Here is a 22569-nt window from a genome sequence, read left to right on the forward strand (position 1 = left end):
AGGACTTTTTGAACAACACCTAAACTTATCTTTTTTCCTTATCATCATATGTGGATTGTACAAATGTCCCATACACCTGCAAGGCTGCAATTAAACATGACACAAAAGTTTGTGAAGTATTTTTGTCCTGGATAACATAAATAAATTATTCATAGTTTGCATTAGAAATCACCTAAGAAATATGCATGCATGCAATATTTTTGGACGTACCCATGGTAGTCATGTCCTCATCTTGTGTCATGGAGGTTGTTGAAGTTGGCCCAAGGGGACCACCCGCCACTGTGAGAGAGGGGCTGATACGTCTCAAGTGTAGACATAATATTTTATTGTTCCATGCTATTATATTATCAATCTTGTATGGTTTATATGTAATTTTATATCATGTTTGGAACTAATCTGTTAACTCAGTGTTGTGGGATCGAAAATAGATCTAGAGGGGGGGGTGATTAGACTACTTGACCAAATAAAAATATAACCTTTTCCCAATTTTAGTTGTTGGCAGATTTTAGCAACTGGTACAGGTCAAGCAATCAACCTACACATGCAATTATAAGAGTGTAGTAGCGAATAGTAAAACATTGCATATGAAGGTAAATGTAAGGGTTTGGAGAGTGCAAATGCAATGATGACATGGAGATTTTTGGCGTGGTTCCGGTAGGTGGTGTTATCGTACATCCATGTTGATGGAGACTTCAACCCACGAAGGGTAGCGGTTGTGCGAGTCCATGGAGGGCTCCACCCACGAAGGGTCCACAAAGAAGCAACCTTGTCTATCCCACCATTGCCACCACCCATGAAGGACTTGCCTCACTCAGGTAGATCTTCACGAAGTAGGCGATCTCCTTGCCCATACAAACTTCTTGGTTCAACTCCACAATATTGTTGGAGACTCCCAAGCGACACCTAACCAATCTAGGAGACACCACTCTCCAAAAGGTAATAGATGTTGTGTTGATGATTAACTCCTTGCTCTTGTGCTTCAAATGATAGTGTCCCCAACACTGAACTCTCTCACACAGATTTGGATATGGTGGAAAGATGATTTGAGTGGAAAGCAACTTGGGGAAGGATAGAAATCAAGATTCTTGTGGTTGGATTGGAATATCTTGATCTCAACACATGAGTAGGTGGTTCTCTCTCAAAAAATGTAGGCTGGAAGTGTAGGCACGTTCTGATGGCTCTCTCTCTCGAATGGAGAAGGGGGTGGAGGGGTATATATAGCCTCCACACAAAATCCAACCGTTACACACATTTGAACCAACTCGGTCAAACCGAATAGAAGAACTCGATGAGACCGATTTAGTTCAAAATGTGAACGTTAGGAATCTCGGTGGGACTGACTGGAACAACTCGGTGGGACCGATGTGCTAGGGATAGGGAAAACCTCATCTCAGTGAAGCCGATTTCTTGAACTCGGTGAGACCGATTCCAGCAAAGAGTAAACATAGAGTTGGTCAAGCAAACTCGGTGGGACCGATTGCACATTTCAGTGAGACTAAAATAATTGCAACAGGCAACAAAGAGTTTGCAAGGCCATCTTAGTGAGACCGAGATTCGTATTGGTGTGACCGAGGTGTTAGGGTTTCTGCCATTGGCTAGGTCAAATGAACTCAGTGGCGCTGGATAGAATGTTTCGGTGGGGTCGAGTTTGACTTTGGGTTTTGGACATATTTGGAAAGGAAAAGTGGTTGAGGGCTTTGGAGCAATATCACTAAGCATTTTGAGCAAGTAGACCATTAAGCAACACCTCATCCCCTTTTAATAGTATTGGCTTTCCTATGGACTCAATGTGATCTTGGATCACTAAAATAGAAATGAAGAGTCTTGAGCTTTTGCCAATATGTGTCCTTAGCATTTGAGGGGTCCACATCTCTAGCCCGTGCCATGCCATTCATTGAACTTTCTGAAATATTTAACTTGAATGGATATTAGTTCAATGAGCTATATGTTGTTATGAATTACCAAAACTACCCGGGGATTAGTTGCACTGTCAATCTCCCCCTTTTTGGTAATTGATGACAACGTATAGATCAAAGTTTCGACAAATGATAAAATGAATGAAATACATCGTCGCTTTGAGAAGTATGTGATAAGCAAGAGTGCCCCCTAAATTTGTGCATTATTTAAAATTTGCTTTTGAATGCAAATGCACAATCGATTAGGATCATGGGTCACTCTTCCATGTCACATACATCTTGGTGGAGCGCTCAAAATGATAAGAGTTAAATAACATGCACTCATCACCAAGGATACACGTGATTGATCATACACAAAAATTCATGGATATAATCATGCAAGCACACATTAAGAACAATCTTTCCCTAATAATGAAGCATGGATTGACTTTGTCGGGTTCACCGTCACAATACGTTTCTTCCCATGAATTTATGCTTTTAGTTTGAATTTAAAACATATACGTGAGGTGGTACTAAATTTTGTCTCTGCAATATTATTGACTCCGTGTGGTTTGTAGAGATCAACCCGCCGTCCATTGTATCCCAACCTCAAGGTAAAAAAAGTTTTGTAGGCAGCCCTCCCTGCACGAGAACATGACGGTGCCCTCCGCCGCCGCTGCCATCGCCGCGCCCCCATCCCTCCACTTCGTGGTGCCCGTCCTCACTCCGCCATCGCCGAATCTGGATGAGCTCGACAGGATCCACCGCATCTCACGCGACGCCTAGCCGCTGTGCCCCACTTGTCGCTGACCTCTTTCCCAGTTCCTTCATCGCTGACGACGAGCACGCACCAAATTCCCACGCGTTTTCTTGCCCTGCCGACGACGAGTAGTTCCTCAACTGAAGGAATGGAACAAGGCTGTGGGATACAGCTGGCGAGTCCCCCAACCATATCACCTTGCCGAACGCGTGGTGGGGGCGGCATGGAAGAGCTACTCGTCGGCGTCTGTCCTGTGCACCCAGCCCTTGCTAACGAAGGTCATCCAGACCCCTCTACGGCACACGCCTTCTGCTCGCTCCCTTGTGTGTCTCCCCTGCTTGCCCCCTGGATCCTACAATCCCCTCCATGATATTCCTAGTTCGAGGCAAGCAAAGTGTTTGATTAAATGTGACTGCAGAATTTTTGTGTGTGCTGCTACATCGTTAATTCAGAGTATGTGGAAGATGATGTCCTGGGTGTGTAGACGATGTGGTGTGTGGTTTCTTGTGTGTGTGTGTGTTAATTGGTGGCTGGTGTGTGCAGGGTGTGAATGATGACAACGTGTAGCAGGCAAGTATATTGGGGCGAGCAGCAAGACATGTGCATGAAGCAGGCGAGCAGGTGTGTGGGGTGACTTGCTGTTGCAGTAATAGCCTTGACAGAGCACCGGCCGCCGGCTCCCCGAGGCACACCGCCCGCCGGTGGATGCCCTGATTGTGCGCGATAAGATGAACGTCACTTTGACTCCCTTGCATCCTGGATAGAGCTCCGCCGGTGCTGGTGATGAACCCCGTGTCTCTGGTGGTGATGGCGCTCTCCATCAAATTTCTCCACTAGGTATCAGAGAGTAGAGATCACATCTTGGATTTGTTTTTCCTTAAATATGTGCTCGTATCATTGTTTTTTTGAATATTTACTGTAGGGTAAAAACCCCACAGCCCTTTATTGCAGTCTGAAAGAAAATAACTGTATAGAGAAAGAAAGAGATTACAACCCTAAACTAAAGGTTAAGAAAAACTTACAATTACAAGAGGGAGTTAACCCAATCTACAAGCCTAGACTTATATCTATCCTTAAACCTATGTGACAGGAGAAGAATGTCATGTACAAAACTGCCCCTCCAGGCAGCAAAAGTAGCCTGAACTCCCCTAAAAGTTCTCCCATTTCGCAGAATCCATATATTCCAAGCAACTGTGAGCATAACTTCAAAGAAGAAAGGATGCCCAAATCTCTACCTTGCTTGAGATATACTTTGCTGAATAGTAGAACCATATGACCAATCGATCTGCAGGTAGTTTCAAACCCTAGCACTGAAATTGCAACCAAAGAAAAGATGTGCCCTGTCCTCCCAAACAAAGGCATTACAGATAACACATAGATTATCAGCCGTAGGGGACCTCCAGTGCCTGCGGACCAGCATGTCCTTTGTGTTGAGCCTGTCAAAAAATAGGAGCCAGCCAAAAACCTTAATTTTCATAGTACATCTGCTCTGCCAAAGCCAGCTGCAAGGTTGAATAGTTGGGAGGTGTGTATGCATGATGTCATAGAAGCTCTTTGCAGAAAACTGTCCAGATTTACCAGGCCAAATCCAAACATCAGGCAATGTTGGATCTCTCTGATTCTGCTGCTGCTGCTGCCTGCTGAGAAATTGGCAGATGAAACATGGAGTACAAATCCTGAGTTTGTAAGAACTCCCTGACAGAAACCTTATCATCCAAAACAAAAGAGAAAAGCCTTGGTAATCTGAGGCTAAGTGGTCTTGAAGAGCCACCTACATTCCAAGCATCCAGCCAATAGAAAGCAGAATCACCCATATTAACTTGCACTGAAGCAATTGACCTATATGTGTCAGCAAGCTTGAGAATGTCTTTCCACCAAAAGGAGCCAGTTAGGACTGTTGCATGGGGCACCACTCCATCATAATAACTATCCCAAATCAATTGGACCCAGGGAACCTGCTGCTTGTTGTAGAACTTATGCATTTGCTTGAGAAGCAGACCTTGGTTCTGAACATTGAGGTTTAGGATGCCAAGACCTCCCTTATCCTTTGGTCTACAGACTAAATCCTAGGCAGCTAGGGATTGCTTAGGCACATCCGAATTGCCTCTCCACAAACACTGCCTAAAAATCCTATCCAACTGTTTGATAATACCAGGTGGGATATGCAAACTGCAGAGAAAGTATATGGGCATTGAAGTAAACACAGATGTGAGCAATTGCAACCTGGATCCTTGGTTGAGCATGGCAGAGCTAACAGACAGTCTTCTTTCAACACTATCCACTAGGGGCATGAAATCAATTATTCTAGGTCTTGTTGTACCAAGAGGCAAACCCAGATATGTGAAAGGTAACTTCTCCAGCTTACATCCCAGGATGGAAGACAACCTCTGTGCCTCTGTGGGATCAACATTTAGTGGCACCATTGATGATTTTGCAAAATTTACCTTTAGGCCAGTGGACTGTTGAAAAATATTGAGCATGTTCTTTAGAGCCTCCAACTGATCCTCTACTGCAGAAAGGATAATTATTGTGTCATCTGCATACTGAATGATAGGAAAATCAGGGTCTTGAGTTGGGATTGGAAGTGTTAGAACTCCCTTAGCCAGCATGTCATTGACCACTATTTGAAGTAGATCAGCAGCTATGACAAATAAAGGAGGGGATAGTGGATCCCCCTGCCTGACCCCACATTTACATTTGAACTGTTTGCCAGGCACCCCATTGAGCAAAACAGATGATGATCCTGAGGAGAGAATCTCTTTAATCCAAGAAATCCATTTGGCATCGAAACCTTTGTGCTGAAGAACTTGCAAGATAAGATCATGCTCGAATGTGTCAAAAGCTTTGGCAAAATCCAATTTCAAAAATGATAATTGGCCTTTTTGATTGATTGCACTGATGTATATATTCAAAAGCCCAAGCCAGGCAGTCCTGAATGGCTCTGCTCTTCAGAAACCCATATTGATTCTTATGTATGCATTGCAGAATGACCTTCTGAAGCCTATTTGCCAAAAGCATAGTAAGGAACTTGAGGCATGTGTTAGTGAGAGAGATTGGTCTAAAATCCTCAGGTCCTTCAGGAATAACATCATTGGAATTGAGGTAATAAGGGATCCATTAATATTTTCCAAAGATAGTCTCCCATCATAAAACCCCTGAATGAGAGCCAAAAATCCTTCTCAATGATGGGCCAACACTTCTTAACAAAGAGACCATTAAAACCATCCGGCCCTGGAGCTCGATCAGTCGGCAATTCTTTAAGGACAGTGTTTATTTCTTCAGCAGAAAACGGTTCAGACAGACTGCTCAGGCCCTCAACAGGTTGAATAAGAGCGGGCAAATCAAAGCCCATATTAATACCTTGGGCCTGGCCCATTCTGTTTTTGAAAGAGGACCAAAGGATTCCCGCCATTTGGGAATGATCAGAAACTGGGTCAACACCTGCAACAAAGAGGCCTGCAATCATATTCCTGCGCAGACGTTCAGAAGCCATAGCATGAAAAAACTTAGAATTCTCCTCCCCACCTTAATATAACGGATTGTACACCTCTGCTTCCAATAAATGTAGTGGATTCTAAGCAGATTCTCATTGTGTAATTTAACAATCTTCCCAAAGTTAAATCCAGGTGTGGTGAGAGGCCTCAAATCTTCCAGATTATCAAAGAATAAAATTACTCGGGAACAATCCATTGTGAGACGTTTAAGGAACGACAGATTCTTGCTCCAGGCCTTGAGGGTAGAACGCATGCGCTTAAACTTGGTTGTCAGGACGACAGAAGGAGACAAATCAGCAAACACTGGCTGGTTCCAAGAAAGCTTGACACAGTGCAAAAACCCTGGCATGTCCACCCAGTAATTCTCAAATCTGAAGACTTTGGGTTTAGGTATATTGGTGTCAATTGAAACCACGCAAGGGACATGATCAGACGACATTTTTGCCAGGGGTAGAACGACAGTGTTGGATAGATAGAAATCCAGTCTGAAGTGGTAAAAAACCAATCAACCTGTTCGAGCAATGGCTGCTCTTGCATATTGGACCAAGTAAAACTTCTGCCTTTAATGGCAATTCCAGCAAACCCAAATGGCCAATGATCTCATTAAATAGGAAAATGTCATTGACATCACCACCTGGTCTGTTTCTATTATCAAAGGAACGAATGAAGTTGAAATCTCCTAGAAGCAGCCAATTCTCATCTTTTGGGATATTAAGGTGATAGAGCCAACTAACAAAATTATCCCTAGGCGGGCCATCACAGGGCCCATAAACGGACACTAGGGTCCACTTCTTAGCATTATGAACTAACTGAAAAGAAACTACAATGCCAAAGCTCTGAATTTGAACGAGGGTCCCATGGAAGATGGCCGAGTTCCAAACCATAAGGATGCCACCAGAAGCACCAACGGCCGGGGCAAACACAGAAGTATCAAAGCGCCGAGGACAGAAAGATCTAATTTTTCAAATATCAAAATATGCACACTTCTTTTCTTGGAAACAAACAATGGAGTATTGGCTCTCCTCAATCTTTGCTCTCAAATCACGCTGACGAGCATCTGAATTCAGGCCACGGACATTCCAACAAAGCACACGCCAGTTACGACAAGTTGTACTATCCATAAAGAACTCGCAGCGATAAAATAAGGACTGTCAGGCATAACCTAGCAATTTCATAGACCACAACCACACAACCCAAAAGAGCATACAGTGCAACAAGTTCAGATAAAACATAGCCACTAAGGAAACAGAAACTATGCCAGGCAAGACCCCTCTGGCGCCAATCCTGAAGCCTAGGTTTACTCATCATCGGACACTGTATCAGAAGAAGATTGCTTAGGAGGAACCGTAAGCTTCTCCAGAGTCAGATGATCCACAGAAATACCCAGACGAGCGCCTACTGCCTGTAAGACAGCGATGGGTGTTGGTGGAGGTATCGCCTGCGCTGCATCTTCATGAACGTCTGAGTATTCAACTGATGGCTTGGCCTTCTTGGCCCTCGGGCGGCGTAATGCAGAAGCTTTGGTGGGAATGGCCGAAGTTGGTTTGTAACCAGAGGCCTTAGCAGCGCTGCGCGTCATGCGTCTGACGGAGAAGTATGGAATTGGAGCAACTGCAACTAGCGACCGACGACCTCGCCTGGCCTCACGTCCATGCTTGCCAAGCACTGGAGGAAGAACAGGCGTGAACAAGAAATCATCGTGATTCTGTGGCGAGTCAGCATTTGCAGGCTGCACATGTTCAACCGGCTCATGGGCAGAAACTTGAGGCTCCACATGATCTGAGAAGATCTCTTCAATAACAACAGACGAGCAAGGTGTGGGAGGATTGTTCGGCTTCATCAGAAATCCAAAAGAGAACTCACAGTGCTCAGGCAGAACATAGGTGGTGAGTTGAGACTGCCATTGTTGATGTGTGGAGAGCGAAGCAGGCACCTTTCTGATGAAAAATTCAGGCAGCAGTGAATGAAAAGACCTCTCCCAGATAAGGTGTGGAGGAAGCACAGGACCATAAACAATCCGAACAATTCCCAGTTGAATTGGGTCAAGAGGAGCCACTGGGTGCTGCGCCATAATATGATGGATGGGCTGCCGAACTTCCTCTAAATCCATGTCATTGTCAGAGTCCAAAGAAGGGTAGAGGACCATGGAATTCTGCTCCTGAACAATATCCTGCTGTTGACCAGGTTAATCCTCATGTTGCTGCTGTGGTTGCTGAACCTGCTCATCCCAAGGGCCCCATCCATCATCATTGACATTGTTGGCCTCATTGGCATCCACACCCCAGCCTCCCGCATTGTTACCCTGGTTTGTATTATGATGAGGTGGAACAACATTCCAACCAAGCACAGGGTACAGTGGCATTGCCCAGAAGGGCTGCGGTGGGTTTACGCCTGGCATAGGATGTGGGTTGCCGTCAAGAGGCATTGGGTCTTCGTCGGCAGGTATTATAGCATCTGCAAATTCTCCAGTCAAGATGAAGCAACCAGCAGTCCAAGATACAACAGCACCACCCCAGTTTGCAAAATCATGAAAAACCACAGAACGCGGCACCAAAGCATTATCTGGAAAAGAAGCTCTGACCAGGGATCTAACCAGACGACGATCTATTTGGTTCCAGTAGTGAAACAGGCCAAAAGTTCCAACAACCTCTGCCAAGCACTGCGTGTTATGATAATCCAGTGGCACTCCAATAAACATGAGCCAGCCGGTTCTATGGCCATGAATAGCCTTGAAACCCCCCTGGTTGTGCGGAATAAACTTGACAAAAAATTCCTCTCCATCTTCATCCACACCAAGGGGAAAAGGAGGGTGCTGAGTAAACAAACCCCTCACTACAGGATCCTCCATCTCAAAAAGCCCTATCCCTTGGAACCAAGTCTGAGCTGAAAGCACCGAAATATGCAGGGTCTGTGTGAGAAAATCAAGAACCTGCTGTCGACGGATGGCAACCAAGTGTGCTTCTGGTATGGGCTCGATGATTGCCACCATGTATTGCTCATGGTTGCGGGGGGGGGGGGGGGGGGTGATTGCAGGCGTGTAGAAGGTCCTTGGGAGCCGATCTTCTCCCCCGTCGACGATATCATATCCAGCCAGAACAAAGCGATGTGGGTCAATCGCATAGACCGCCATTGGAGATGACGGAGCTGCTGTTGTCGGTGCGGCGGAAGCAGGAACGACCGACGAAGATCGTAAGCTTGACGACGATGGGTGGGAGGCGGACGATTGGGGTTTTTTGGGGGGTGAAGGCGTCTGGTTTGGGGAAACTGAAGAGGCCGAAGAGTTGTCTTTCTTGGCGCGGGCTCCAAAGCCTTTGGATGGGACTTTGGGCACCTAGAGGGGAGAATCAGGTGGTTGGACAGTGCAGTCCCGTTTAATGTGACCAGACCAAAAAAATTTTCTGCACCGGATCCTGTTAGAACAAGTCTCTGTCTGATGGCCCATACCCAAGCAATTCTGGCAGTCCTAAAATGTGGCAGCCATATTTTCAATCATCTCGTCAAAGCTCTGTAAATCCCCGACAACCTCCTGCGGCGATGGAGAGAATTGCTCTAAAACTGTGGAGTCGCGGTGGGCCAAGATGTCCTCTTCATAATCATAAATTTCAATGGGCTGAGAGGAGGAGGAATTGGGCTGAGGTGCAGGCCCAAGACTTTCCAACTGTGGAGAATCCGGAATGTCCACAAAGTCCGGTCCAATAAACTTCAAACCAGCAGGAGATCCTGGGTTGCCGCTAACAGACAGCGGAGATTCCGGGGATAGATGGAACGGACCAAAAAGGATCGCCGGAGGCGGTGAGCTAGCCAAGGCCGTCACCGGCGATGAGGTGCCTGAGGCTTCTTGTGCTGACACATGATAACCAGCCTCACAGACCGTCAACACATCAGAGGGCGTGGGGTGATAACTATACTCCTTACGAGCAGGATAGTTGATGAACGTAGAAAATCGTAGTTTTTTCTTTGGGTGACCAGAGGTAGAACTACAACGCAAAGAAGATTTACTAGGAACATGTTTCATGGCCTGCATCCCAAGTAAAACCCTACGTTTTGTTGGAACTAGGGTCCATTCCTGCTGGCATTCACCCTGCCAGAGGCGAAATTCTTTCTCCCAATCTGGACCAGCATGGCCCCAAAGATGAAGATAGCACTTGAAATGATCGCAGACAAAACTACGCTGATGTAGAATGAAAAACCCCACTTGCTTGCAGGAAACCATGAAAGAAAAAACCCGATCATTGAGGTACGATACCTTGAGATGAGAGCAATAACCACCAATTGCAGATTCAAGAGCGAGGCCAACATTATCCTCATCTAGACGAAAAGAGTGCCGGGCAAAAGAGACCACCATCGTGAAGTGACCCGAGTCAGAGGTCAGATGCACAGATCTGTTGAACGTGCACTGGATCTCAGCCGCCAAAGCCATCCCCGGGCTAAAGTCCAAGCCCAAGGAGATGGAAGCATGCACCGCCATGGAGAAGACAACCAACAAGGAGAGCAACATGCGCCAGAGAGGGTGGTGCGATCCGATGTGTAAACCCACGGTCGGGTGGGCTGATCGCCGGTGGGGTGGAGGGCTAGGGTTAAGGTGGCGGCGGGGTGGAGGTGGGAGCCATCGCTCGTATCATTGTTGGCTGTCGAATTTGTGATATAATCCAGCGCTACATTTGTGTCTTCATCACTTTGTCCTCCCGCACAATCAGCGGAACAGAGCAACTCCCATGATATGCTCATTGATCTCTTGGAGTGATTGGAACCTAGTAAGCCTGCTAATTATGCATGCATCATGGTAAGAAGTTTCAGTTTTCTCACTAATGCATCTCAATTGGTAAGGATAGAACAATGTCAGTTTCGTTTGTATTGGTTCTTCCTTCAAGGAAATCTAATTATCTAGGCAGTATGGAAAGTAGGCAAATTATGTAACTATTTGGGCTTACTCATGCTCTGCTATATAGATTGAGGAGAAAGAGTTATTTTATTCACCCATCCTATTCTTTTATCTATAATGATGATTAATTTTTTCATCTTGTGATCTTCTTTGCTCCAGTTGTGCTAATATTTCATTTGCACGTCAGTGGGACTAAAATTTTGGCTTACAACAAGCTAATATTTCATGGTAGTAGGTTGCTGCAACAAAAAAACTGGTGAGCCCCCAAGGAGAAGAAAAGTGAAAAGGTCCCATCCTGCTTACGATGTTTAATCTTAAAATTTTGGATTGAATTTTGTTTCTAACCTATATCTGTCCATGGTTACTTTCTCCAAACATGCTTTAGCTATTGCATTGGTCAACTGACTTGAACACAGCTCACACGAGTCACCGCCAAATGGCCCTTTTTTAAAATTCTTTCTGTCGTACACTAAAGAGAGCAGTTCGGATTGCCAGGGTTTGAGGTGTATATTTTAGTGTGCCACTTAAAGGACAAGGTTGTTGTTTGGTAATTTTCTACTTTTGTATACAATTTCACTTTTATTCCACTCACTTAGCTTGACTGTAATTAGAAGTGGATAAAAAATACACATCAGTTTGTCAAAATACATGTTGGTTATCTTATGCACGAGTATAGCTACCACCAGAGCACAAGAAAATATGTTTCAATTTTTCCTTGAAGCAAACATATATTATAATTTATCACATTTTGATCTAGGAGCAATGGTTAACTTTAGTAGATCGTTACTACAGTCTGCACCTGTCCTTAGATGTAGTTTGATTTACAATTTTATTCCTATCTCCTTACCCTTTGATTCAGAAGTGTGGGCTGCCTAGCAAGGAATCTGAGGTGCAAGACGTCCTTGCAGGAGCAGTCGAGCAGAAGATTATTCGTAGCTTCTTGGATGAAGGAGGCTTTATTACATTGCCGGTGTTGTTGACTGGATCGGGGTGCTGCATACTAGATAAACCCGGCGGCTGCTGGATTCGACCCCCCTTGGATCCACTAGCTTGATGCTCTCCACCACCGCTGTGCCCACCATGGCGGCCAGCAAGGCGCGGCTTTGGGTTGTCCCCGTATGGCGGCCTCATGTCGGTGACGATGTACAAATCTACGCCCTGCACCTTCGGCCAGCTCCTTGCTTCTAGACGAGGCGTCCTCTGCATCGTAGTCATCTTGAGTTGCTGGCTCCTCCTTCGGGATCGAGTTGACCTCCATCTTGCTCTGCCACGGAAGATCTTCAGTCCCTGGCATATGTGTTTTCCATGTTGTGCTCCTACTGCCGTACGGTGGCGGCATGTCGGCGGCGACGTACAGCTCTACGCTCTCCGCCTTCGGCCAGCTCCTTGCTTCCGGACAAGGCATCCTCTGCATTGTATTCATCTTGGTTGCTGGCTCCTCATTCGGGATCGATTTAACCTCCATCTTGCTCTGCCATGGAAGGATCTTCAGTCCCCTGGTACATGTGTTTTCCATGTTGTCGCTCCTACTGCCCGACTGTGTGTGTCATTGGTGGCATGACATGCGCACTCTATATCTAGATGAAATGGGCGGTTGTAGGCTACTGCTGGTACATGCAGAGGAGGATTAGGATTGCATAAATGATTAGGAGAGCTCACTTGATTTCTTTGGGTCTCAATTAGTTAAACCGTGAATTGATATTTGTTTCTTGGTGCAGGAGCTTCAAGCAACAAAGCCATAGGCTTCACGGCAACACATTCTATGATTTTCTTCCCAAATCTGAAACTATTTGGCCCCTAAATTGTAGTCCCCTTGAGAAAGTCAGAGTATTGGTGGTCTAGTCTATGGATGTTGACAAATTTGATTGCAGCCGGGACCGCAAAGAAAGTGCAGTGCTCTTCATTGTAGATATCTGCAGGGCAACATCAAATTTCAGTGACAAGAACATGGCCAGGCAGGGAGCTTCATGCATCATTGCATGTGGGTATTATTTACTATTATGAATTGTTTTTTGTTTCTTGGAGACACTAACCTAGTAGCTTCTTATTAGTGCCTAGCATGGTAAAAGAGCAATATTGTTGTGCCTTTCTTGGAATCAGGTTCTTCTATTCCATATGGCCACTCTCTTCCGCAAGCGCTGTCCCTGGCAAAAGTTTAGTGAGCAGTGCCTACTGGAGTCGCAGGACTCCTGCTACCCGGAGGAGCAATATTTACAGACACCGCTCGACGTGACTGACCCCACCGGCTGCACCTGGTACACGCTCACGTGCATCAACTATACTAACAGTGTCGACGGTGACCCACAGACTTATGGCGTGCCAGAGGTGTCGCTGCTGCTCACTGCCGAGCAACATCAGTCCAACAACTCCACCTATGAGCACATGTTCGCGCGCAAGTTCGCGCCTGACTGCCTTGGCCCGCTCATGGTCATCGCATACACTGTCATCTTCAAAGATTGATCAATGTCTTTCTCTCCACCATAGCTGCACGTAGGAGGTACGTTCTGGCACCTTATTTCTGAAAAGTTTCAGAGGTTCTAGGCATCACTTCTTCTTGTTAATGCTCGTGAGGCATGCATGCCATGTTAATCACAAATTTGCAGCCGATAGATGGTCGAAACATATTGCGAATGTCACTTCACTCCCTGAATTCATTTGAGATGCTGCAACATCTTATGAGATAAGATGACTGAAGAACACTGAATACTTAATTTGGGAAAATCTCCTACCTGATTTAGTTTCTGAATGTAAGCATGTTGCTTCATGTAATTAGTGAAGAAATCAGCAACTTGACTAATTAGCTTCTTCAATCAGATTTAAATCATGGTTGTATTTGAAGTTTATTTTCACAAGTGATATCTGACAAAAAGGTGTCTAATGGCATGGCCAAGGTCGATTCTTTTGATACTGACATGATTATGTTTTCAATTCCATGGAGCTTCATAATTACGGCCTATAATTCTACACTTACTACTATAAGTCATTGTTCTACGAAACAATTATCAGTTTGCGTGTATCTGTCATAGAACATTCTTACATGTTGATATCATCTCTATACTAGAAAATTACTCACGCACCTTCCGGCTTATTTTCATAGACGATGTGATGCCATGCATTATGATCTTATACAAATGAGGGGGTGTTTGTTTACAGGGACTTATTTGTGTAGGGACTTAAAAAAGAAACATGTAGAGACTTTTTAGGGACTAGCGACTTTTTAGTTGAGACTAAAAAAAGTCCTAGGACTTATGAACCAAACAGGGCCTAAATAGAAAAAAGTGGTTGCCTTTCATACTCGTATTTGTATAGTTTTAGGAGGATGGGAAATCTATGCATGGAAACTTATTAGTGCCATTCCTAAAAATATCTTTTCCGACAATCCAATGATAACCTACAAAAAAGAAACATGCAGAAACTTCCATATGTGGGTATGAATTAGATGATAAAGTTCATACAAATTTAGGAGCACAAAAAAAATCTATTTATGAGATTTCTGGGTGGCACCCTATGATATCTTTCTGAGTATTTAAGTCGTAATGCAATCATATGATAAATGTACAATCAAAAGATAAAACACACAAAAAAACATATATAAAACTTTAGATATAGCGTAATCATGTGTTCTTGTTTCATAGCAAAGGGGATAAATTTTAGGAGGAAGGAGAGATGAGGTGAGTTTCTGAAGTTCACCATACAATCCAAGCATCACAAAAGGTGACATTACAAATCCAGGAGATGAAGAATTAACCCGTTAATTTCCTTTTAAAGGAAGGGAGTAGCTTGTGGTGGAAGGCCCTCACATCTAGCTCGGTGAGATTAGTTTTCTTTAAAATACATTTCCTTGCGCTAGAGCGGTTGAATGACAGGTGCTTGTGGTAGATGAACTAAGCGTCATGGATTTGAGCATGTTAAAAGGCATCGTGATCTGGTGAAAACCACAACCACTGTAGGTGAGGACGGGTGGAGGATAAGAAGTCACATGGGTAAGGTAGCACATTAAAATAGAGAGCGTTTGGGTGGGACATGCGCTATATTTTTCTCTCCCGTTGCAATGCACGGGCATGTTTGCTAGTATGATTAAACAGATGATCACATAAGTATCTCACGAGCATAACACAAATTGTAGCATAGGAATCAAACAACCAAATGAACAAAGTAGCAAGAGAAGCAAATGAAACCAACCAACAAAAACAAGAGGCTCTCTCTCTCTCTCTCAGCCTATGATCTATACACTTTCTCCCCCTTTGGCAACAAGTTACCAAAAAGTTCGAAAACGTATAGTGCTATACGACACTGTAAGCATGATCTCCAGGAGCTCCTGAAGGGGTTTTCTGGCTTGCTGCTCCGGTGTGCGTAGATGGCGTGGAGAGGAGTCCCTCTGCAAATGCCTTAGAAGAAGTCTGTGGAGCTGGAGGAGTTGACACTGGAGGTACAACTGTGGCAGTGGCCGCAGGTGCTGAAGTGTTAGTCCTAGAGTGTCTGGCAACTAGCACAACTGATGATCTTTGTGCCCTTGGAACTCTCTGGAATGTCTCTATTGTGCATCTATCATCCATGTCCTCAGCATCCTCTTGAAGCTTCTCCACAACAATTTGAATCTCAGTGACCTTCACATCTAGGTCATGCATCTTAGTCTCAATGATCCTCTCAAGACTCTCCTGATTTTGAGACAAGGTGGCCAAGCTCTTCACAATTCTCACGGTGGTCTCAAGTAGATAACTGAGTTGATCTTGCTTGGTCTTGAGATTTGCAACTAAAGCATATGGGGCACTTGCTGCCTTTGCTGCTTTTGCAGCCTTTGCTTTCTCTATCTTCTCCTCGACTTCTCCACAAGTAGGAAGTGAAGCATCCATGACAACCTCGTTGTCCTCAAAGTCCGGCCTCGGGGGAAGATGCCCTCTGTCTAGTAGATATGTTCTAGTTCCCATCTTGGAGTTGATCAAAGTCCGAATGTGAGGGGCATATCCACAAGACCTCTTCTGGTCTGCCGTTGTTCTCTTCATAGTATCTACAATCAAGCTCATCACCTTGAATTTATGTGGGACATAAAACAAGTGAAGCAGGTTGATGGAGTGGCCACGAATCATCCTATGATCTCCTAACTTGGGAAAAAGAGTGTGCCTCAAGATGGTGTTCATGGTAGTCAGACCAGCAAGCAAATAGTATATAGAACCAAACTTGTGTGTGTCCAATGCTGCATCAGGGATTGGCTTGTAGATGTTAGCCATGGGGTTGTGATCCTTCCTAGGCTTACTGTACACATCAAGATCATCCTCTTATTCCTTGGGGGCATTGATCAACTTGGCCCATTCTGAGATTATTGACTGATATTTGGTGCCTTCTGTCATGCATACTATCATTCCATTAGGGTAGAAGTGAGCTATCGAGTAGAACTGCATTATCATTTCATCATTCCACTTTGTCAACTTCTGACCAACAAATTTGTCAACACCATTCATCATGAAGCTTTCATGCACATGTGGAAAGTAGTCTTCATTGGAGTGAATGTATTTCTAGTCCACCCATTTCATGTCACAGATAATGGGCTTCTTGTCCAAAAGAACAATCTCATAGAAGTCCTGCTGTTCTTTGGTGTGAAAGTGATAGTCCACAGCAGTCCTTCTCCTAGTGGCACAAGGATTAGTATTCCTCCATTGTATCAGACCTACATCCTTTCTCAACTTCATGTTCTCTGCCACATGATGATCATCATTATGATCTGGAATCTTTGGCTTGAGTTTCTTGAGCACTAGTGGCTCTCCTTCTTCTTGAACTTCAGGCACTGGGGCCTTGTTCATTTCAGCGGCTGATATATTCCTTGTAGATCTCTTTGGAGTAGTTGTCTTGTGGGCTTGAGCTGGAGCTAAAGGCTTGGGGCAGACTTACGCAAATTCACATTCATATCGAACAATTGTTTTCCAATTTCATATCAGGCACATAAATATATTATAACATCACAGTACGGTAGCCACATGAAAACATCATAGTACAACATATAGCTAGTTCAACTTCATAAGAACAATATATTCATTTCCCTAATCAAGATCATCCAGGCTCGTCTTATCCACCTCTTCTTTCAATTCAGTAAGAACCCGTTTTGCACGGGCCAACTGGGAAAGTGCCTCCTCCTTCACCAACACCATCTTAGCAAAGTCTGATTTAAAAAATCTGAGCTCATTCTCCACCTTCAACTTTTCATCCCACATCTTGAAATATGCTTCAGCGTTGACATCACTTTCTCTAAGCCTACGTGTGTTCTCTTCCTCATACATGCTCCAGAGCTTCGCTAGGCACATCTTCAAAGACTGTGGCCACTCTTGATCAACCCACTCCAAGTAAGAACACTTTTGTTCATCCTATAATATTTAAAACTAGATCAGTAACAATTGTAGGGGAAATGGGTTTATAGCAACATAGAAAATCACCAATGCTTATTTTGAAAAACTGAAGAAACATGTTAATCATGACATATCTTCTCAAAAAGATCAATGTGCAAATGAAATAATTGGTAATGAGACAACAACCAAATTCTGGAACATCAGAAGCTATAACTAACTACAAAGACACTACAAGTTCTTACTCATGTACAATAAATAACAAATTGAACATTTTATGAGGAAGGTAAATATAACTGCAACAACATAGCGACAGTGTTTGGATGACAGCAAATTGACACTAACAGGTGTGTACATGCACAAATTTAGTAACATAGAACTAATAACACTAAGGTCGTCCACTATGTATGCCAAAACTGGGGTAAAGACAACTGTTGCTACATCTCGCACCGGTGCCCTACACTGGCGAGCCGATGCAGCAGAAAAAAAACCAGGGACCCGGACTCTAGAGCACGTAGTTGCTTTGATGCCCAGTTCCTTCATGCCATAAAGATTTAGTATTTTACTGCTTGGCTGCTCGGACGTGTGGATCAAAGTTGGCTGCACAAACCGCTGAAGCGGTGCCAAATAATTTTCTAATGGCAACACTGATGAGATGGCAACAATTTAAGATACTAGGTACAAACTGTCACACTGTCTTAGGATGCATTTGGTTGAAGGTGTGGTATGAATGGGTTGGGACCGTGACCGTGTTTGAATCACATCTAACAAATGATTTGTAACAACAAAAGAGGGTCTAACCTTCTCTGCACATGCCAGAAACTTTCTCCCACTGTCCACAGAATCAAACACAACTAGCTTCACACATAGAGATTGATGGTCACAATGAGCAGACAGATCTTCAGCCACCCCGCTCCATTCATTGCCACTGATGGTCTTAGGGAGCTACAAGAGGAATAAATGACTCAAATCGATCGCTGAGTAAAAATCCTTCATTCCAAGTCATAGCCCGAGAGAGAAGAGAGGCATACCCGGGTGGTGAAGGAGTAGTCGCTGGAGGAGGAACCACTGGAGAGGTCTTTGAAGAAGACCATGGTGATCCCGGCGGAAGGATGCGAGACGGCGAGAGCGAGGAAGTGGCTATAGCTTAGCAAGGAAGGAAGGAAGGAAGGAGGGAACAGGGGAAATGTGACTTGTGGCCAGGGAGAAAAGGGGGTGGGGAAGGGGGGCGGGGGTAGATATTTTGGCGGTAGGCCAAAATTTTGGAAATGTGGAGGGAAACTTTGCGCGCGGCGAGGGAGTCCTGGATTAAGGGGTCCTCGGGCATCCGGACTGTGTGACATGGGCCAGACTAATGGGTTATGAAGATACAAGACAGAAGACTCTCTCCCGTGTCCGGATGGGACTCTCCTTGGCGTGGATGGCAAGCCTAGCGTTCGGATATGAAGATTCCTTTCTCTGTAACCGACTTTGTACAACCCTAGTCCCCCCGGTGTCTATATAAACCGGAGGGTTTTAGTCCATATGGACAATCACAATCATACAGGCTAGACTTCTAGGGTTTAGCCACTATGATCTCATGGTAGATCAACTCTTTTAATCCTCATACTCATCAATATCAATCAAGCAGGACATAGGGTATTGCCTCCATCAAGAGGGCCCGAACCTGGGTAAAACATCGTGTCCCCAGCCTCCTGTTACCATCAACCTTAGACGCACAGTTCGGGACCCCCTACCCGAGATCCGCCGGTTTTGACACCGACATTGGTGCTTTCACTGAGTGTTCCGCTGCGTCGTCACCAGAAGGTTCGATGGCTACATCAATCATCTACAACAAAGCTGCCTTGGGGGAGGTTTTCCTCCCCGGCTAGATCTTTGTGTTCGGCGGCTTCAGACTGCGGGCCAACTCGCTTGGCCATCTAGAGCAGATCGACAACCACGCCCCAGGTCACCAGATTAGTTTTGGAAATCTGGACTATGTCGCTGATATCCAAGGAGACTTGATCTTCCAAGGATTCGCGCCCTCAATATCTGCTCTGGCCTTAGATCCAGAGCGTATGGCCAGGTCCGAAGACAGGCTCCCTGAGCTGGCCGGACTATCTGCGGCCACTAAGCCCATTGCGGGAGAGCCAGGGGAAGTAGTGTCGCTGGCAGCCATCATGGAGCTGGACCCTTCTCCGGACACGGGCTCCGAATCCTCGGAGTCAGCATTGTGTGAGTTCGGCCAAGGAGTCTCCCTCTCGCCGTACTCCAAGGGCTCTCTTTTCTTGGGCCAAACCTCGCCTTTAAGCGAAGCTCTGGACTTAATGCGATCCCTTGTCATTATGGAGCAACGTCCGAACTATGCCTAGCCCGGACTAGGGGCCGAGAGCAGGGAATTTTACGTCCCACCCACCACCCACTTTATAGCCACTGTCGAGGACTTAACAGACATGCTCAATTACGACTCTGAAAACATCAATGTATGGACGACGATGCCGGAGAAGAGGAGGCCCAAAACCCGCCATTTACCAGAAGCTAGACGACCACCTCTTCGTATGACGTGTACATGGTGGATACACCCAAACAAGCTAATAGCGATGACACAGAAGACCCAGTTGAGGATAAACCTCCTGAGATACAACCAAAGCGCCGACGACAGCGGCGGCACTCTAAGTCACGCCATGGAAAAGACAGCAATACCGACACAGGAGAAAACAATACTCTAGACGATGCCGAGGACAATGAAGACCTGTTGAGACAACCTCCGAACAGGACGAACGGGAAGATGGGCGAGTCAGCCCTGATGAACAGGCCGTATATGAAGACTCGGAGGACAGTAACTATCTTCCGCTCTTCGAGGATGAGGTGAGCCTCGACAACAAGGATTTTATCGTGCCCGAGGAACCTCTCGAGCAGGAGCGCTTTAAGCGCCGGCTAATAGCCACTGCAAGGAGCCTGAAAAAGAAGCAGCAGCAGCTTCAAGCTGGTCAAGATCTGCTAAATGATAGATGGACTAATGTCCTAGCAGCCGAGGAATACGGCCTCGAGCGCCCAACCAAAAGTTACCCGAAGCGCAAATTGCTACCTCAATTCGATGACGAGGGACTTGAGCCCGTACTATCAGCGCGTAATGCGGCTGGTCGACCACCACGTGGCGGGGACAAAGCGACAACTCAACCGGCAACACCAGCCCATCCCACCTCGCTGTAAAGGCAGAGATAAAACAGACCAGGTATATACATATGACCTGCGGCAGGACCTGGATAGTAGAGCAGGACAGACCAGCTCAATCTACGGATCACGGGGGCACGCCGCGACACGTGACGACATCCATCTAGCCGAACATGACAAGCATAATCACTCCCGGGTCAAAAACCACAGGCGAACGCCATCCGAGCTACGTCGCGACGTGGCTCGATATAGAGGCGCCGCACACCCCCTTTGCTTCACTGATGAAGTAATGGATCATGAATTCCCAGAAGGGTTTAAACCCGTGAACATCGAATCATATGATGGGACAACAGACCACACGGTATGGATCGAAGATTTTCTTCTCCATATTCATATGGCCCACGGTGATGATCTTCGTGCCATCAAATACCTCCCACTAAAACTCAAGGGGCCAGCTCGGCACTGGTTGAACAACCTGCCTGAAAATTCCATTGGCAGCTAGGAGGACCTGGAAGACGCCTTCCGCGGAAACTTCCTAGGCACATACGTCCGACCTCTAGATGCTGATGACCTAAGTCACATAGTCCAACAGCCCGGAGAGTCAGCCAGGAAATTCTAGACTATGTTCTTAACTAAAAAGAACCAGATCGTCGACTGTCTGGATGCTGATGCCCTAGCGGCCTTTAAACATATCATCCGCGATGAATGGCTCGCCCGACACCTCGGCCAGGAAAAGCCGAAGTCCATGGAAGCCCTCACGGCACTCATGACCCGCTTTTGCGCGGGTGAAGATAGCTGGCTAGCCCGTAGCAATCACAATGCAAGCGAACCTGGCACCTCTGAAGCCAGAAATAGCAACGGCTGCCCCGACGCAACATACACAAGCGTCGAAGCAATGATAACAATACTGATAACACGGCGGTCAACACCGGATTCAGTGGCTCCCAGTCTGACCAGCGGAAGAAGCCATTTAAAAAGAACAATCTGGGCTCATCCAGCTTGGACCGCATACTCGATCATCCGTGTTAGATACGCGACACCCCCGATAAGCCAGCCAATCATACCAACAGAAGCTGTTGGGTCTTTAAGCAGGCCGGCAAGTTAAATGCCAAGAATAAGGAAAAGGGGTCGCAAAGCAAGGACGATGACGAGGAGCCCTGTCCACTGAACACATGGGGACAGAAGAAGTTTCCCCCTCAAGTCAAGACGGTGAACGTGATATACGCTACCCATATCCCCAAGAGGAAGCGCAAGCGCGCGCTCAGGGACGTCTACGCGATAGAGCCAGTCACCCCAAAATTCAACCCATGGTCGTCCTGCCCGATCACCTTTGATCGCAGGGACTATCCGACTAGTATCTGTCATGGCGGTTCAGCCGCACTGGTTCTCGACCCAATAATTGATGGATTCCACCTCACAGGAGTCCTCATGGACAGTGGCAGCAGCCTCAACCTGCTCTATTAGGATACAGTGCGCAAAATGGGCATCGATCGATCAAGGATCAAGCCCACCAAAACTACCTTTAAAGGAGTTATACCAGGTGTAGAGGCCCATTACACGGGCTCAATCACATTGGAGGTCGTCTTCGGATCTCCGGACAACTTCCGAAGCGAAGAATTAATCTTCGATATCGTCCCCTTCCGCAGTGGCTATCACGCACTGCTCGGACGAACCGCGTTTGCTTGATTCAATGCGGTGCCACACTATGCTTATCTCGAGATTAAGATGCCCGGACCACACGGTGTCATAACAGTCAATGGAAACACGGAGCGCTCCCTCCGTACCGAGGAACACACCGCGGCCTTGGCAGCGGAAGTACAGAGCGGCCTTTTAAGGCAGAACTTTAATTCAGCGGCCAAGCTACCGGACACTGTCAAACGAGTCCGGACTAGTCCGCAGCATGGAAGTCCGGCTCGTCAGGAGTTAGACTAGCAATTCGACCTCCATCTCAGTCCCGACCAAGTGACGGCATACGTGCCGCGCGTACAAAATTACGCACTAAAAATACCATGGCAGAGACGGAGGCATAACCAGACTATGGTCCACAATA

The sequence above is a fragment of the Triticum urartu genome, chromosome 1A (genome assembly GCF_056163025.1).
Source record: "Triticum urartu cultivar PI428250 chromosome 1A, HENAU_Tu73, whole genome shotgun sequence".
In the NCBI taxonomy this organism is placed as follows: domain Eukaryota; kingdom Viridiplantae; phylum Streptophyta; class Magnoliopsida; order Poales; family Poaceae; genus Triticum; species Triticum urartu.